The sequence below is a fragment of the Anopheles arabiensis genome, chromosome 2 (assembly GCF_016920715.1).
Source record: "Anopheles arabiensis isolate DONGOLA chromosome 2, AaraD3, whole genome shotgun sequence".
NCBI lineage: Eukaryota > Metazoa > Arthropoda > Insecta > Diptera > Culicidae > Anopheles > Anopheles arabiensis.
Genome location: NC_053517.1, coordinates 22,524,500 through 22,542,924, shown reverse-complemented (window position 1 = coordinate 22,542,924; position 18,425 = coordinate 22,524,500). Strand labels below are relative to the sequence as shown.

Genomic DNA, 18,425 nt, shown 5'->3' with positions numbered 1-18,425 from the left:
TTTTTGGAGTGCAAGCCGCGTTTTCAATCATTAGTAAGTGAAAAGTTTGAATCCGTTCGCTTCCCTCAAACATTTTCCAATTACAAAACAATTGCAATTGCGAATGGTCTCATTGCAGAAACTCATTTCCAAGACAAATGGTGAGACGAAGGTCGTTATGGTGTTAAATTATTAATTCAATGACCTCCCCCACTCACACACACACACACACACACACACACACACACACACCATAGCCGGTGGTTCAGATTCGTAGCAAGCTTTCTTTCTCGCACTCTCTCCTTCCTTCTCTGTACAGTAGAACCGAACGAACCACCCGCCAAGGTGTGTACAGGGGCGGCCATCAAAGCCGACCTTCGGGTGGGACGACACACCGGGGAAATTCGCACCGCCTCGTCGGACATGACGAAGTTCACATTTGAATGATGGATGAGGTTAGGTCTGGGTTGTAGCGCGCACGGACGGCACCTACTGTCATGGAGGCAGAGGACCTGCGCGGAGGTCAGAAAATGTTTATTTTAATAGGGATGGAAAGGGACGGAAAAAGAGCCAAGAACGAAAAGTTCCACGAGGAAGTTTTTTGGATTCTTGGATTTGTTTTTCGCGAAAAGTTACAATGTAATGACAGGTTGCAGTCCTTATAATAGCAAATTCAGAAGAATTTTTTTATTTTAGAGAAGAATTTGATTCATAAAACCATAAAATACGAATGATTTCCGACAAAAAATATCATTTTAATACCTTAAATACATTGCTTTTTAGTGGGGAATTGCATAACTTAAGGATGAAACAAATTCCTCCTGAAAGTATGCAATAAGCATACAAAAAAACCATTACCTTGCTATTATCTGAGTAAAACATCCTAGAACGTCACTAGAAGACTTATTTTAAATGTTTTTTTACTACCGCCTCTTTAAAAAAAACCATTTCAAATTGCAAATAACTCTGCAACACTGCTACGGTACGACGGTACGAGTGCTAGATCATGCTGGACGGTAGCTGTAGGCTTTCTTCAAAGGCCGGTTCCGGGCAAACCGTGTGATACATGTTACGTTGAACTCGCTGGCCGGTGCGGAGAAACACATTCCCACAGGTATTCCATTCCATCACATTCAACTCGACCAGTTTCATCGACCTGTTTTGAAGTCGGGCGATAGCCTGGACTAGACTGGACTCCCGCTCGGGAATGATGAATATTTTGCACTTTTATTTTCTCCAAACCCTTGCAAATGGAAGTGTTGTGTGCTGTGGGGAGGTAATGGATCGATTTGAAATTGAAACTATTTTTACTCCCGCCCGGAATGTGCATCAACACAAATAGCAATTGCATCCTCTTGTCGCCTTCGCACCCGGTCGCAATCAACGCCGCACGCAAACGAATGCCTTTACATTGGAAGCGAATCATAGTTATCTAATTCGAAAATTTGCTATTCCTTTACACACACACACATATACGCCAGCTCAGTAGCCGGTATTTGCATACTACAGCACAGCCCCTAAGGGTGGGCATGCGATTGCTTGGTACGTTGCAAATGCTTCGTCCCTTCCGGCTTCGATCGTGTGCACTCGTGTGCGGTGTAAATATTATTTTCTATGCACCGGAAACGCTGCACAGGAATGTTCCCTCTCCACATCCATTGGCATGCTGGCTTGCGATGTGTTGATGCGATGAGTCAGACGAAGCAGAAGAGGAAAGGCCGGCGCAAGAAGAGCAAAACATAAAATGCAATCACTTGGTGGGTTTTCGAATGCTGGACAAGATTTACGAAGAGCGCGTCACCGCGAATCGGATCGGCAAATCGGTACACCATCGGTGTGTGGTGGTGATGATCTGTTTATGGTTACGAATTGAATTGGTTTTGTGGTTAGGGGTGTTTTTTCTCGTTTTTTGTAATAAGATTTTGTGCTACCGTGGGAGAGAAATGAATGAAATGGAAGATTGTTTCCTTTTTTTAAATACATTTCTTCATTCATTCCTGGAAGAGATTATTTAAATCGATTGAGGATTGTTGCAAGCAATCAATGCTGGTTTTGGTACCAATATTTATTCTATGATTTACTTAATTGATGTGGACAAAGTAATGGATACAAATATTAAACGATGCATTAAAAAACTATTTCTACTGTTGTTTGTCAATTTTAACTGCTTCAACAGAGATGATTAAAATAAAAAAAATGGTCCAAAATCTCACAATTATTAGACATTTTAGGTTAGGAAACATTACATTGCTGATAGGCTTCAGCTACAATACCATGTGATGACCTGAAGTCTTCAATCGGATAACTCTTAACGGTTCTTTAGCAGCAAATATTTAGAGTTTGAGCAGCATTTTAGTGATTGTAATAATAGTGATTGTGTCCTGTCTGAGTGTCCTGTGTCCTTCCTGGATAATTAAAACCTGCCATCGTCAATAATCCTTCCCACACGCATGCAGCTCTAGTAACAGGTGATACAAAATTGGTACCTAGGTGCCCGAATTAATTCATATAAATATCCTTTACCACCATCGTAAATTCTCACCTACCATATAACCTTTCCCTTTCTATTGCACCATAAATTACTCCATTCTATGTGTGTATCGGTGGTGTTACTTTTAGCAAAGCCAACAGCATAGAAAGACAGAAAAAAACTGCATTCATTACAGCATCAGCAATCCACATACGATTCAGCAACAAATGATTGCGCAACCACGACGCAGCGCTACCAGCGGGGTCCGTTGCTGCGTTTGGCTGTGTTTGTGAAAAGGTCAGACCCGGCATGTGAAACATCCTCTCCTCTCGTTGTGGTGGCAGAGGTATGGCGTTATGTTAATGCTACTCCATCGTTTTTTTTTTGGGGGGAAGCTCGATCCTCACTTGCGTTCTTCTCGCTGACGGTTTTTGCGTAACGAAGTAGACCTCTTCGTTATGGTGCAATCGAATGTGGGAAAGGTCCATTACGTTCATCACGGAAAAAAGAAGACCGACTCGGACCGGCACAGACATGCTGAGCATGCTGGATGATAAATTGGACTGGGCAGCATAACGAATCAGCGGCATAATGTGAATTAAAAGGGAGATAGTTACAATCATAATTTTATTTCTCCGTACTGGTTCACCCACTCATCTGGTGAATGGCGGTGAGCTTTTGTTGCAGTAGCTTAAAGGCTTTAACGATCCTTCCGCACACTCACACACACGATTCGCTTGATTAGCTGCGTAGTATAGGTTTGAGAATGCTGTCAAAACCATTTCTCGAAATTCCACAGTGTGTGTAGCATGCGAGCGTCACACACTCATCATTAGTATTCCACTGGGGCAGTTTGTTCCGGTTTCTCTGATGCGTATGTCACAGATGCCGAATACCGCCTAGAATATGTAGCGTGAAAAGTGGACACAACAAAATGGATACTTTTGGGCAGGGTAGGAATTTTTCAATTCAAACTTCTCCCCCCTTTGGACAATTTGATGCCATTTGTTTGTGGCGCAGGGCAAACATTCCTCACACCCTTTGAGTGGGTTGATGATTCGTTTGGGGGGAGCAAAACAAAAATAAGGACTCCAAATCCAATCACACATGGTAGCGCGAAGGGTTAGAGGAAACGCACCCGACGGGTCATCAAAGCTTTGATTGTCCATTTCCCAGCATGGGCTGGCCGGGCATGGAACAATCTTTATTGTCAAATCACGAGATTGATCGTGTATGGGATTTTGCACTGCTTTTCTTCTGTTTGCTCACCACCACAATTCCCACCGACCGGGCATTCGACAGTAAAGGGTTCGATTTTGATTTCGCAACATGAAAATTGATCCCTTTTTCGCCCCGGGTTGCCATTTGCTGTGCACAAGAGCCAAAAGGCACAGCTTAACTGCGCACGAAACAAACAAGCAAATGGTACTCTCTCGTACGGTTGGGAGTCAGATTTGTATGTGTGTGTGTCTGTTCATATGGTCGTGTGTATTTCAAGCAGCTGCTTACGAGCAGCTGAAGTGGAAACAAATTGACGCTTGCCTTCTTGGTATCCTTTGATGTAGTGGCATTATACGCGCGCGTGTGTGTGTGTTTGTGTGACACGGCAGGAAAAAGAACAGGCAGAGGAGGAATGGTTGTAATTGCATTACCCATTTGTAACATGACACCGATTTTATCACGCTCACGTCGTCATCACGCTCGTTTGATGCTCCCGAAAAGAGGGTTGAACATGGGGGTGCATGTATACGTGCGCGTGAATATGGTGGCGGGAAGCTAATAAAGCTACATTATGAGCATTATGCATTATACATTTCGAATACGAATTTCGGATTCCAACACCCTTCCAACACACGCCGGCTCACTGGTACGGGTTGTAATAAATTGTAGCAAACGAACTGAAGCGGCGAACGATGTGAACGTATGTGTTTGGGTGTGTGCTCTGCAAACAGAACCGCTTTAAAAAGCAATTTTCACTAAAGCTTCCAATAATCATCTACCGTCGCACAAAGTGGTTCAAACAGCATTGAAAACAAGAGCACTTCCCATCGCTTTTGTGTTTAATTTCCTCCCCAAACGGGGCCGTAAAACTTAGCGCAAACCGTTTACCGAGTAATCAGGCCTCCAGCCCGTACCCTCCAGTTACGATTGTTACATTAAAGTTTAACTACGAAAGTTTCATTTTTACGCTGTAAAACTTTCTCCCCATTTCCTGCACGATTTTCTCCCTTCTCTTTCACTACAGGAAAAAAGAAACGCACGAAAGGTCATGGAGACGCCTGGTAGAGAGGATGAGGAATGTTCCAGTGCGCATGGAACGGAAACAATTGAAGGGCAGACACATTTCAACTTTCGCCGTTGTATGTATCTGGAAGTTCTGGCATACTAGGCAGTTGGCTGTATGCATTTTTTGTTTCGTTCGGTATAGTGTAGCGTTCGTTGCGGTTGAGATTATTATGAATTTTCAAGGAGGCGCCTGGTGGTTTGTACTTTGTGCAGGTTTATGCTTGTGCGATTTCACGTTCACTGGCACTGAGGCAGCGGTATGTGACATTCTATGCTTTTTTTTCTTAGTTGAATCAATTGCCTTTGAGCAAGGACATTGCGGTTAGGTTCGTTTCAGCCAAAGCGCAAACAAGCGCTTCTCGAAGGGAAAGCCACGCGAGAATATAGCATTCCAACGATTGGAAATTGAATTATTTATGTATTTTCTTGAAGGAGCTTTATGTGGATATTGAACTGTTTAACATTTCATTATTATACTTAAATCATAATTGCGTTAGTAATCAACCAAAAAAGCATGACACATGGTAACGCAATTGAAACTATGGACATTAATGAAATGAATTATAGCTACATGACGATCTACTTCCTCTTAAAAACCAACCAAACTAGCGTATTGCGTAGCGTAGTACGTAGTTTTCCACGAAGAAACATTCATTAAATTGCTTCCACTGAATCGATACTGCATTTGTCAGAACCGGCACGATCAACTAACCATTGTCCCCTTTACCCCCATGACAAGACTTATTAAGCACCGTGTCACACCAGCAACAGGTTGATTGGATTGTTCTCAGCATCTTGATCTAATCAGATAATTCACTGCCGGTGCCGCCTTGATTACACCATTCCATACACACACACTTCCCTAAATGGCTGACTGGCCCCCATTTCTCCCCGGTCAGCTTTCGCTAAACATTCGCTATTCAACTCGCCTCCACCGCTTGCCCTTGCATTCAATGCAAAGACACAAATTCTACCCACGTCCGAGCGGGGAATGTGTCTTAGTGTCAGGATTTCGTGTCGTGACAAGATTTAGTTCCCCCTACACACGGTACTGTCCTCGATAGCTTCACTGCTCGAGAGAAATGTGTAAGCAAATCGAGGGTACGGGATGCAATCGGGATGATAGCGCTTGCAAACTGCCAGTACGGTTGATCCCGAAAAGTGAGATAAACTTCTCGGCAAAGGAAATGACCTGTTTACTGTGTGACCTGCATCCAACGACTGCAGGCGCGCATACGACACAACTGAACGCAGACAGTGGGAAATGGGAGTGGAGGGAGGAGCAGGAGGAGGAGGTGTAATTAGATTGTGCTCAATAGCTTTATCTGCGCCGTTGGGGTAGGTTGTTGTTTGGTCGGCACTTGAAACCGCAAGACTGGGACGGAAGCGGAGATACGTCTGCGTCAACGACGGTGACGAGCGGGGTGTGGTTGTTGGAGCGTGAAGCACGAAGCAATTAGGCGGATCCAGTGGGAAAGCGAGCGAGCTTTGCACTGGGTTTCTGACACAGTGAGTGGAGCTGGGAGTGAAGCACAATAGGTATTTGTCGGAAAGTTTAAGACCAATTCTTGTGCAAACGTAATTCAGGGGAAAATTATATTTAAAGACTCTCCTCCGTCTCTGGGTATTAGTGTGTCTCTGGTCGGGAGAAGAGATGAAACATTACACCATAAATCAGTTCACAGCACAATGACCAAACGGTGCGGGATGCTGGGGGTGTGTACATCAAACTCCACCACCTACGATTTACCTGTCTTGGCAGTATTTTTAGCTCGCCCGTAGTAAACGACACAGTCCACCCAGTGCCAGTGAATCAGTGCTAAAAATGAACCACAGCAAACGGAGCAAATGGAACGGAACGGACAGGATATCGACTTGCTACCAATGATCTATCGATTTTTTAGATAACAAAACTAGAAATGAACTGAAAAACGTAACCATGAACAAAGCAGCCTCAAACCCCCGTCCCGGACGCATCTTAGCAAAACCTCGCATTTAGGGCGGATTATTGAAAATCATTTTCCCCTTCATACAACCACAATGTGTGTGCGAGTGTCTGAGAGTGAAAGAGCACACTTTTCCGTTGGGCGCCATTACCGGGGAACCGTGTGTCGTGTCATATCGTGGGCGACCGTGTAATCCCCGTCTACGGAACGGTGCTTCGGAAGCATTTTCTCAAAATCGGAAGGTAAAACATTAGCGCGTCGCCAGGGCGCATTTCCAGGCTCCGTGCAAGACGAGTACGTGGGATTAAGTTTCGACAGATGACAAAATGTGGCCACGGCCTGTCGCACCGCACTGACACGACATTCCATTACGCTATCCATTAACCCCGAGCTAATGGTGTGATTAGGTGCGCCCGGTAGAGTGTTGCACTGTGTACGTATGTGCAAAATTGATGCTACCATTAGTGGGAGCGACGCACGGATGAAATGGAGTGGAATAAAAACCCGCGCCGCGTTGGTGCTTTCCTGCACAGGGACGAATTATGTGGAGCGGAAAAGGTATTTTATTTTAAACAAATTACATGATAATGTTTTCTTTTATATAATGATGAAGCGAAAACGAGCGGTTGGTGACATACCACATATCGGTAGCTGCTTGCAATTCATTTGGTATGCTGTTTTGTTTTGAGTGTGCTTCCGTACATTATTCCGCAATGAAGCGACCATGTAACGATGCTGATGATTGAAAAATAATATTGTTGCAGTCGTTGCATTATATTCCTCGTTTCAGGACGCCGTAGAATGCAGTTTGGATGAGTGCACATGCACTTGAGAGGTATGATTTGAGGTACTGTATAATGATGCTACCATTTTGTTCCTTCTTATGATACACGTTGATAATGCATTGTTGTTGATTAATTAAATGTTCTGTGATTGAAATACGGTTATTTACCGCATAGCACTACCACGATTCGTACCGAGAGCTGGCAATGTTTGTAGATATATCGTGCTCAAACAATTTCTGATGTGAGCTGTCGTTCAGGAAGTGTGTTTTTTAAAAAAAAACTTCATCTTTTGTTTTTTCTTCTTGTTTCATTTGTAACACCAAACGTTTCATATACGTACTTCAAGTCAAAAAATTAAAATAAATCGTACATACATTGTAATACATTTAATAAATTTAGGGCTGGTATTTTTGGTCAAATAGTATTTTGTTCTGTTTTAAAACTTTATATCATATTTCTTATTTTTTAAATAAATAAATTTGTGATCATATTCATAGAAATACTAAATGATCGCGCATCCCTGAACTGTAGTATAGTCTCGTGATGTGCTGAAAATGATATTGTATGGATCAAACAATAGTTTGAGACGGTTAACATATCTAGCATTGGTCTAAATACATATTTTGAACGTTAAATTATGAAACTCATGTATGTGACATAAGTGAGGTATGTGCAGTGAAAGACCCTGAAACACTATTGTGAATGATTTTTAGCTACGTCGTGTACAACAACACTGCATACCTTAAGGCGCATACATTTGTTTGCATTTTGTCAGCTTGACGTATGTATTTTTGACATTCCGCAAATCGACTATAATTAGTAAACAATCAACATGGAAGCCGAAAGAAGGGAAAAAATTGTGCACAGTTATTTGGAAAATCCTTTGTGGTCTGCATCTAGGCTAGCTAAAAAGCTGAAATTTCCCAGAAATACCGTATGGCGCGTTATCAAAAGGTATAAGGAAACATTGACGACGATTCGGAAGCCTCAAGCCAATCGTCGGAGCGGAACTGTCGACCGGAATCTGCGTAGTAAGATTTTTAAGACGATTAAGAGGAATCCTAATCTGTCGGACCGCGATTTGGCCAGAAAATTCGGTGCTGCCCATAGTACCGTCAGGAGAACTCGACTCCGGGAAGGAATCAAGTCGTATCGAGCTAGCAAACAGCCAAATCGCACCATAAAACAGAATAGTTTGATCAAAACTCATGCCCAGAAGCTATACGATCAGGCGCTGACCAAGTTCGACGGGTGTCTTCTGATGGATGATGAAACCTATGTTAAGGCTGACTTCGGGCAAATCCCAGGTCAAAAATTTTACTTGGCAATGGGTCGGGGGGATGTTCCCACCAAATTTAAATTTCTTTTTGCCGACAAATTTGCAAGAAAATTTATGATTTGGCAGGGCATTTGTAGCTGTGGCAAAAAAACGAAAGTATTCGTTACAAACAAGACAATGACGTCGGAACTATATCAAAAAGAGTGTTTCCAAAAACGAATTTTGTCATTCAATCGATCCCACGACCATCCCGTAATGTTTTGGCCAGATTTGGCAAGCTGTCATTACAGTAAAGTCGTTCGAGAATGGTATGCAGAGAACGGGGTCCAGTTTGTTCCGAAAAACCTTAACCCACCCAACTGCCCTCAGTTCCGCCCTATTGCGAAATACTGGGCAATCATGAAGAGGAGACTCAAGGCAAAGGGAAAGGTTGTCAAAGACATGAATCATATGACGACCTGGTGGATTAAGATAACTAAAACGATGGACGAAGAAGATGTGCGCCGCCTAATGAGCCGTGTTACAGGAAAAAATCGAGAATTCCTTCGAAACCGTGAAGAATAATTTTATCCGTATTTTTCCTTAAAAGTATGAAGAAAACACTACATTTGCATAAAAGATCTTAATTTCAATAATAAATAACTGACATACAGGCAATTGTCTATGTTCCAATTCTATCTGAAGCAAGCTTTACATTTTCACAATAAAACTACACCTGCTTCATGCAAAAGATGGCACATAAGATAATTATCATGTTAAAAACCACTACACATCATTAAAACACTGACCCAATTTGTCTGTCGTTTGCATGTCTTGTCGCGGGTTCGTTATCAAACGCATCATTTGCATCGCATCAACTCGAATATCGATAAAACAAGGTTAAAGCCACAAACATTCATCGTTCGAAGAACTCCCCTGCCTACCAGTACTGCTGAATTTGACATCGCCTAGACGGTATGGTTTTGCAGAGAAGAGCAAATAGAGAAGAGAGAGAAAAAACCACAAAATCGAAACATCCAACAACGCAGTTGATTCACATAATATCCAATTTATTATGCACGTTTCCACATAATCATGCCGAACAGGGCAGACGTAACGCACGCGGTGAGCGCGGGACGAAGCTGCCCAAATCGGAACCGAGCATCGGGAGCAGTGGGGGGAAGGGTGCAATATTTTGTAATCTAACCTCACATGGATGGGGTGAAGGAAGATGATGATAAAACCGGTTCCACCCGTCGATGCGCTTGCGACGAGAGCAACACGCCCGTTTGAATGTCAACTGCATGCCGGCATCGGTGAAATGGGCTCAGGCCCGAAAATCGAACACAGAAACATAACAGGTGCCGGAACGTAGCCACTCAATCTTAAGCTTCCGGCATTGGTGGTGTAGGTTGAAGCCCGGTGAAGATTGGCTGCCGGGCGGATTCACGCTAATCTTAAAGCAGCACGCCAGTATGTATGGCTTTCAAAAACGTGCTTTAGGTACGCCCGAAATCGAACGAAACGAAAAAAAAATCAACAATCGCACTCGCGTTCCAAGGGCCAAAGACCAGCGCGGTCTGTGGGCGTACTGAAAAGGCAACCAATGTAATCACGTTACATAATTGCACCACCATTGCACCCACCCAGCCCCCCGTTTGAACAATTGCAACCATCCCACAAGAAAACGCTTTGAAGCAAATTTCCAAACCGTGCTCGCTTGCTCTTATCGCCACAAGAGGCCACAAATTATCTTCACAACAGATTGACGACCTGTTCAGAAAGGGGACCTGGCGGGGAAGCAGTGTGGAGTTTGAAGATGAAAAACAAAAAAAGTCCGGAAGAAGCACAAAATGAGCGTTCGAGAGGGGACTAGGTGGGACTTTATGTAACCCCGGCGAATTAATCAATCGGTTTGCCCGAGCTAGGTGGGTTGGGTGTTTTTCGTCTTTTTCACCCCTTCCTTCCGGGCGATCGATGCTGCCGTCAAACCAGCGCAGAAAGCAACCCGCCAGCCAGCCAATAGTTTCGAGATAGTTCGGCGAGAAGCGTAGTTGCGCAGAATCCGACCGGTGCCGGACTGTCTTTGCCGGCAGACGAAGGAACGGGCACAGCAACAAGCAAAAATCGACCCGTCGGATGTTATTGGGGAAAAATGTAGTTTTACACACTGCCCCTTCTGGCCCCTTTCGTCATCGGACCAGCCCAAAACACTGTCGCCGGCAATCCTGTGTTCGTTGTGTGCTGCGTTGGATGAAAACAAATCGAACAAAAGCGCAAGCTTCGGCACGTGTGATTTGAAGGAAAATTCGCTTCAAAGTTGCTGACATTACTGCTGAGTTACAGCCGGCCAACCGGCTGCATTGGATATGGGAGTGCGCGTATGGGAGGGTGGGTGCTTGTGAGAAAGTCACCGATCGCTCCTCGATGAAAGGTAAACACAAACATGGTGGCCTGTATCGGTGCAGGCGCGCGTGTGTGTGTGCCAGTGTCATTGGGGACGATCGTTTCAGGGTCGGGAAACACAAACTGTCCTTCGCTTACCGTTGCAAGGTCACGGCAGATGTCAGCCTAGCTGCGTATGCAATATGAATGGTTTTGCTTTTCTTTTCAAAATTAAAAGCAGACACGGTTGGAAACATATTTATAAAAGCCCCTTGGAAGCATTTTTTCTCTCTCTCTCTATCTCTCTCTCTCTCTCTCTCCTTCTACATCTTGCCTGCAATGTTGGCAGACACTTCCTTCTTTATCAACAACACTTCAACTTTGTGCCATGTTGCATCAGGCCGTCCCCGGTCTGGTTGGTTGGACTGCTCACTACTCCACTGTTTACACTTTTGTACAGCCGTGTGTGTATCTGCCGGGAAGGTCTTGCCTTGGGGTGATCGACGACGACGACAACGACGAGGCGGTGCAAGTGTTTGCTCAACTTGCCCTGGCGTAAGTAATTGAACGTATCGATACGGTTCAGTTTTCGCTTTTTTTGCGTGTTCGCTCCATCACCGAACGGCCCCCGGGTTAACCTCTGGACATTGACACGCTTCGAAGCGCATTCCGGGGACTCCACGGATGTTTTGTTGGTGTGTGAGTGTGTGTGCTTTCTTCAGAGTTATGAAAGAAAAACATCAACAACGATTGCTCATTTTTTATTATTATCGGTTGGTTCGACATTGCACTATAGGACGGCACTGGAGGGAGAGAGAAAGAGAGAGCGAGAGTGTTAGTTTTACACGTTGTTGCGAGTGGTGTTTCTCTTTTTTCCACTTCCCCTACATGTTTTTTTCTGTCCAAACCGAGAGGGTACCGAAGTGGGACGTGATTAAGTGGGAATTTCTTGCTTGTTTCGGTGTTAATTGTTGTTTGCTCGATTGGGTGTCGTTTTGTACCGCCTTTCTCATCCCAAAGCTGCACTCACTGCATTGCTGCGCGGTGGTTTGTTTTGGCGCCGTCGTCTTCCGCCGGAAGTGAAAAGTGAAGTGCAGTAAATGGGTAAATGGGAAGGCTTGCAAACGAGAGAGAGTAAGGCGCACTTGTGGTTAAGTAACAAGGTACACAATTGCATCTTAAACGGTCATTAGTACGAGGTAATGGGGCGGATATAGTACAGGCTGTATTGAACGTTCATCTGTAAGCGATTGATTATCTCATGCTGGTGTCGCTTGTGAAAGGTTTGTTAACAGGATTAAGATTGTATGAACAGAGTAAAAGGGATGAAAGGGACGTGATATCAATTGATTTTAGTCATGCCATTCTAATCGAGCAGTTTATGTAATGTGGATAAGTGGTTTTGAGCATTGAGCATTTGATTCGAATATTCTTGAAAGGGGATTGTTGAGTAGTGCAACAACGTAAACACGCAATGAAACGGAATAATCTCAGTTACTGACGCATTAATTTAATAGAGATAAGTTTAAGATAATTATGCATTTTAAAGGATGTCTCAGTTCCTAATAAAATATCGGCTAGCAAATGTTTAGGCCGTGCCTTGCCATTTTCCAAAAAATAAATAAATAAATTTAAGAAATAACCCGATTCAATTTGGCTCTATTTTCGCCCTCATAATGTGATAATTCCTGCATAATTGTTCTTCGATGCTTTTTTAGCTTTAATAACATTCCATTCTAATACACAAAGCATTGCAGTTGTAGTGCAGTTGCACACACAGAATGAAAAAGAACTCCCGTCTGAGGTTTTTTTTAGAACGGGATGTACTTAGCTACTACAAGCACAAACATTCATCTATATTAATGAGGATCGATTTCATCTCACTTTCAAATGCAGTCTACTGAAGGGTCTGTGGATGCCATTCGCATTATCAAACAAGAACACAACAGCTAAAGGACACCCTGGATGCTAACAATGTCTCCGCTGACGGACACGGATTGCTCAGACATGAAGCACACCGATTACGCACCGCAAAACACGCCCGCAGAACCATCCTCCACCTAGTCAATGTCGAACGTTAATCTAATTCCAACGAGCTGGTCCATCATTACATCAACGGCAACGGCATTCGCTGTCACCTTTTCGCTCGCGTTGCGTTGACTCAGCGACGGCTTGCGGTGAAACTATTTCTCCACCACGCGACCATTGCGCGTACCAATTAGCTGGACGATCTTTTGCAATGTGTCGATCGTCCCGCGGCAATTGGCACCGTGCAATCGGCGCGACATACCAATGTTGATACCACGCGAAGGGTGATGTAAGGATGATGGAATCTGTACGCTATTGAACGCTGTTCACGAAGGAACTTGGGGCCATGTTATTGTTTCATAAAAAATGTACTAAATTTACTCTGCCAATGGTCCACACTGCTTGCAATAAGAGTTGGTTCAATTGCATCGGAAGACTGACACAAAAAAACTGCTGAAGCAGTTCAAGTGGCAATAAGGAAACACGGCCGGCGGTATTTCATCCAGACAGAAATGAAGCGCATAGTCTACACCGCCTCCAGAGAGGATCCCCGGCGTTGGGCAACCGGCCACCGTTCGAGAAAGCGGTTGAACTTGACCCACAAAAAAGGCAACCAACCGAATGAGCTCCGAAGAGGCTCCCGAGGCCGCAGTAGGGCGAAGCGCCGTCGAGGGCGGCGTTTGGTTTTGATTTCCTTGTGTGTTTTTTTCACCGTCCGCCGGGATCCAGCGTCCCAAGGAAGGGAATGAAGAAAAAAACGCTCTCCTTCCAGCGTCAGATGTATCGTATCAGTGCATGTGCCGCTTGCAATCAGACAACACACGACAAGCCACACACACAAACGCTTTGCACACAAGTCAAGGAAAGTCCTGCACACGTGCCACGCTGTGTCGGTTCTGCTGCACCCGAAGGACACACACACACACATCGGTTGGTGGCTCAGATCGGTGCTTCGGATGTCATTTCCAGCTTGGAGATGCAAAGGGAGGGCGCAAAAACGGCTCTGTGCAAAAAGCATAAGTCACGATCGGAGGAGCAGCAGCATCCAACCTTCCCGGTTTGGGCCTTCCGGGAGTTTGTGGAAACCTGTCCGGCTCGGTTGATGAAAATTAATGTAAACACACCAGAGAGTCGGAGCGCGCCCGACTGCACCATGTGTGTGACAGCTCGGGGAGCGATCGTTGGCAGCGCCGGTGCAGTGTAATTGCATGTGTCAGAAGGCGTGAACGACAACCCCCTCTTGGTTGGTAGCAACCCAATGGGCTTGGTAGGGAAACTTTTTTGGCACTTAGCAGACATGACTTGTGAAGGCAAAGCAAAGGGGTACATCGAAGCACAATATTCATAATCGAAATTCTCATCTCATCTACAACGCTCTTTGAAGAGTGCCAGCGCACTGTACAGTGCGGTGTACGGCAGCTCGTGCTCGTCACTGGTGCGCGTCAGCCGAGACTCGAAACAAGTAGGTCACCACAGTATACGGTGGCCTATTTTGGCCCCTGTTTTCCACCCTGCTGCCCGCCCGGTCGGGCCAGTTTGCGGTGCATCGGGTGAGCATATGTGTGGCTCAAAATAACCCTCAAGCATAGTGAGCACGCGCTCGCTCTTGCTCTCTCTTGCTCTCTTTCTTAATTTCGTTTTCCTCGCGTTGGACAAGACATGGACGGCCTCCCCCTACCTTTTGGGTAAACGAAATTGCTACATCATACCAACAAACCGGTATGGGATTTTTTGTTGCTGCTTCTCTTCTCTTATATTTTCTGGCACAACTAGCAGAAAAGTGGTCTCCTTCCCCCGATAATAGGAATGACCCGGAGGAATAAAATCAAAACCGCTCCACGGACTGTCTGGCGGCTCTGGTGGTGCAACGGAACTCCCCCAATGGGTCGATGTCACGCTGAAGAAACACACTTGCATCAACAAAGTACTCTCCCCGTGGGGCTTCCCCGCCCGAGCTAAGTGGTGTTTGGTGTGTGTGTTGTTGAGTAGCAAACTATTTTCGTGCATCTGTAGGTACCAGTGACATCTTCCAAACTGTGACCTCTCCACTGGAACTCAGTGGAGACGAATGATGACCTCGTGCAGCGTTCACGTTTCTGCACAACACAGTTGCTCTCCTTTCCCCTATTTTGTACCCTCCGTCTATCTCCTCCCGATTGCATCAGCATTCTCACTCACTCGCTCGAAAATTCACCCGCATATCGTGAAAGGTAAGGTCCCTTTCACCCGACCCGAGCCAACACACAAAACGCACCGCCGTGTATCGTGTAGCTCAAGTTGATCGAGTTCGAGTGCTTCACGCCGAATCTCAAAACAACCAAACGCACGCAGCTCTCCTTTGCTCTCTTTCTCTCGTTGGCCTCCTGCCGGGCGGTTGGCAGGTTGGATCCGCCACTGGGGATGGAAGAAGAGTGGAATCTCCACCACCACCACAACCGTCAGAGCTGATTGTATGAAAGGAAAGGGGTAGAGAAAGGGGTTCGTGGTTTTTCACACGTGGTGCACGATCGTTCATGTGGCTGTGAGTGTGTTTCTCTGTTGTCGTTTTCTTCGCTATCCACCAAACGGGCAAAACCTTCCGTAAAGGAAGGGGCATTTTTTCGTTCATGAACGCAGCACGCAGCGGTAGAAAGAAAAGCTCCATAGCGCTCAGTCTGCCCAGTGGACGCAACCGGGGAAGAAGCGTTTCTCCCATTTTGGATGCGTGGTTTTTTGTTTTTGTTTTTTTTTTTGCGGAGATCAGCGCGTGATTGTGGACATCGTGACACGATCGTGGCCGGGCAAGGTTTTGCATCGGCATAGTGTGCGTTAAAGAGCGAACGCGTGCGCGAGCGCTCTCAACGGTCGCTCCAAGTGTGTTGGGCTGCGTGAGATGAGAGGATGAGAAGCTGTGAGATATGTTCATCTTGTGACTTGCCCGTGCAGTGAGTTTGCTCTGCTTTGTCGATTAATTTTAAAGAAATCGTGCACACACTCGTGAGGGTGTTTTTGTTGTCTTGAGCTGGGCAGTGTCACTCGTTCGGCCCAGTTTACTGTTGGTGGCGGCAGATGAATTTAGGTTTGCGTTTGCTGGGAGTGTGCTGCTGCAGTTCCAGCAATACCGTTGCAGCTCGTGATAAACGTGCCTAGCTGTTGTGCGTGAGGCAGTGTGAGAGAGAAAGGGAGAGCTGCGAGTGAATGAGTGTGCCAAAAATAAACAAACGGTTAACCTACCAGCAGTGATCGCGAAATGGGGCCGCTTAGATTATCTATTCGATTGCTAGGGGTGTATGTGTGTGTGTGTGTTGATCCCCCTTTTCCACCAACCTTGCCCAACCAAGTGCCGTATCTGTGCGTGCGCGTGTCTGTATGTCTGAGTGTGTTTTGTTGGTAAATTCGACAAATAAAGGCCACTGCGCTGATGCGCGCCTTCCAAATGTAGGCCCCACAGCCAGCCCTCACAGTAACCTTCACAGTGAGTTTTCTTGTGCGCGAGCAGGCTGGTCAAGAGCAAAGAGGGGGGAGGGGTTGGGTTTTGTTTGAAAACAAAAACCACTCTTCTATGGCAGTTCTTTTCGCCTGCTTTGCGTGCTTTTTTCGGCGCACGTTGAGCATGTTTGCATATTTATGCACACTCCCTGCTCCTCTCCCCCCCCCCCCTCCGGAATGCAACGGGAGTATGCAAAACGTGGTCGGCTTGCTTAACGATGTGACTTTTGTCCGCTTCAGCTATCGCAACCACGCAAAGCGCTGACCAGTACAGCTCAACAGCAGCACAAGAAAACAAACAAAAAAATGCATCTCACTCGTGTTTGCGCCTAGCTAAAAATAAACCTGCACACACTGACCAAACTTGCACCACATTTGCATGCAAAATCCAATCAAACTTTGCCATGGCCGCTGGTGCTTGTTGCCCAGTACCTTCATCAATCACTCAAACTTCGATCGGATGGCGCACCAAACCAAGCACACACACACACCGAACGCTCACAAACTTTTGCAACCGATAAAACCGACGTGCCAGAGGTCAGCCTCCCCCCTCCACTCTTCAGGATGCAGGAGGTCACAGACGAAACGGGAGAAAACTCTTCCAATTTAAGTGACCTTCCCGCGCACACCTCTTGCGTTGTTGGCGCTTCGTTGATCGTTGAACGGTCGAGCCGAACGGTTGTGAGTGTGTGTGTGTGTTTTTTTTTGTGGGAGGTTCCACCTTGAAACATCGACAACCTTTCACGATATTCACTGCTCTTCCTAGGGTCCGGTACCGGTCCAACGACAGTTTTTAGTGGCCGGTGCAAGTGTGTGCAGGCTAAAAATAGTGACCGCACACCGTGTAGGACGGGATGGGATTTTTCCTCGCCGGTCTGGAATGAACGACCGAAATATGTCACTCGACGGGGTGGATATTAAACGCTGAATAGGACAGTGTGTGTATGTGTGTGCCGGCTTGCGTTATGCTCGGCATGGGTGATGTTGTGCATACGGGACAGGCGTAGGTGCGATTGGTTGCAACATCATTTGGGGTGGAAAAATTGAAACACCAACCGCAATCAACGTCCCCAGCAATCGAGTCCGCGTTGTCCCTGGCAACGTGATGGCTGAAGGTGTGAAATTGCTTAAGAATGTTACTGGCCCGAGCTCGCACAGATCGATGCAGAGTTTGGTTGTGTACGGTTGGAACGGTTTTCCTGACCAAACGTTGGTGTTGGGCAGTGGAAGAATGTTTAAAGTGTTCCTGTTTTTTTAACGAGGTTTAGATGTATTATAATATCTATGTTTGTGTTATTATCAGTTAAACAGTGTTAAAGTGCTACACGTGCAAAGTGAATGTGTTGAAGTGTATCTCACACGTTGAAAGAAGTTTTCCAAGCATTATCCTTTCTTTGGAGATAAAAACACTCAGTGCCGTGGGGGATTTGCTGCAAGCTTATCGTAGTGTGCCGTACATTACACCATCTCCTGTTTGAAGATATTTCTCCGAAAAGTTAACTTTTTAACAAGCAAGCAAACGAACGAAAGAAGCAAAAAAAAGAAATATTCACAATGGAACCGCCCGCGAACGTACGGTGCATTTCGTTTGCTTCCGCTTGAAAGCGAACGGAAGTGAAACCCGTAAGCGCACACCTACGCGCGAAAATCCTTTGCATCCTTGTCGTGGTGTCGTGTGTCAGCTTCCTCTACCGGCTTCCTCCGCAGCTGGGTAAGTACCAGTATACAAGCAAAACGCATTATGCAGCATGATGTCATGCTGATCTTCTTTGCAGCGAAACGAGAGCATTTGAGTAGTAGTTACCTATGCTCGATAGCAA

General features: G+C 45.6%; 1 protein-coding gene across 1 annotated transcript in view; it reads left to right on the top strand.

Annotated features, from left to right (window-relative positions):
- Nucleotides 1-17,894: 17,894 nt before the first annotated feature.
- The window catches only part of LOC120908651, a 62,857-nt gene continuing 62,326 nt past the window's right edge, over nucleotides 17,895-18,425 (top strand). The window contains exon 1 of the mRNA XM_040319873.1: nucleotides 17,895-18,316. The gene's annotated coding sequence lies outside the window, so the exon portion shown is untranslated. The remainder of the gene's footprint in view (nucleotides 18,317-18,425) is intronic.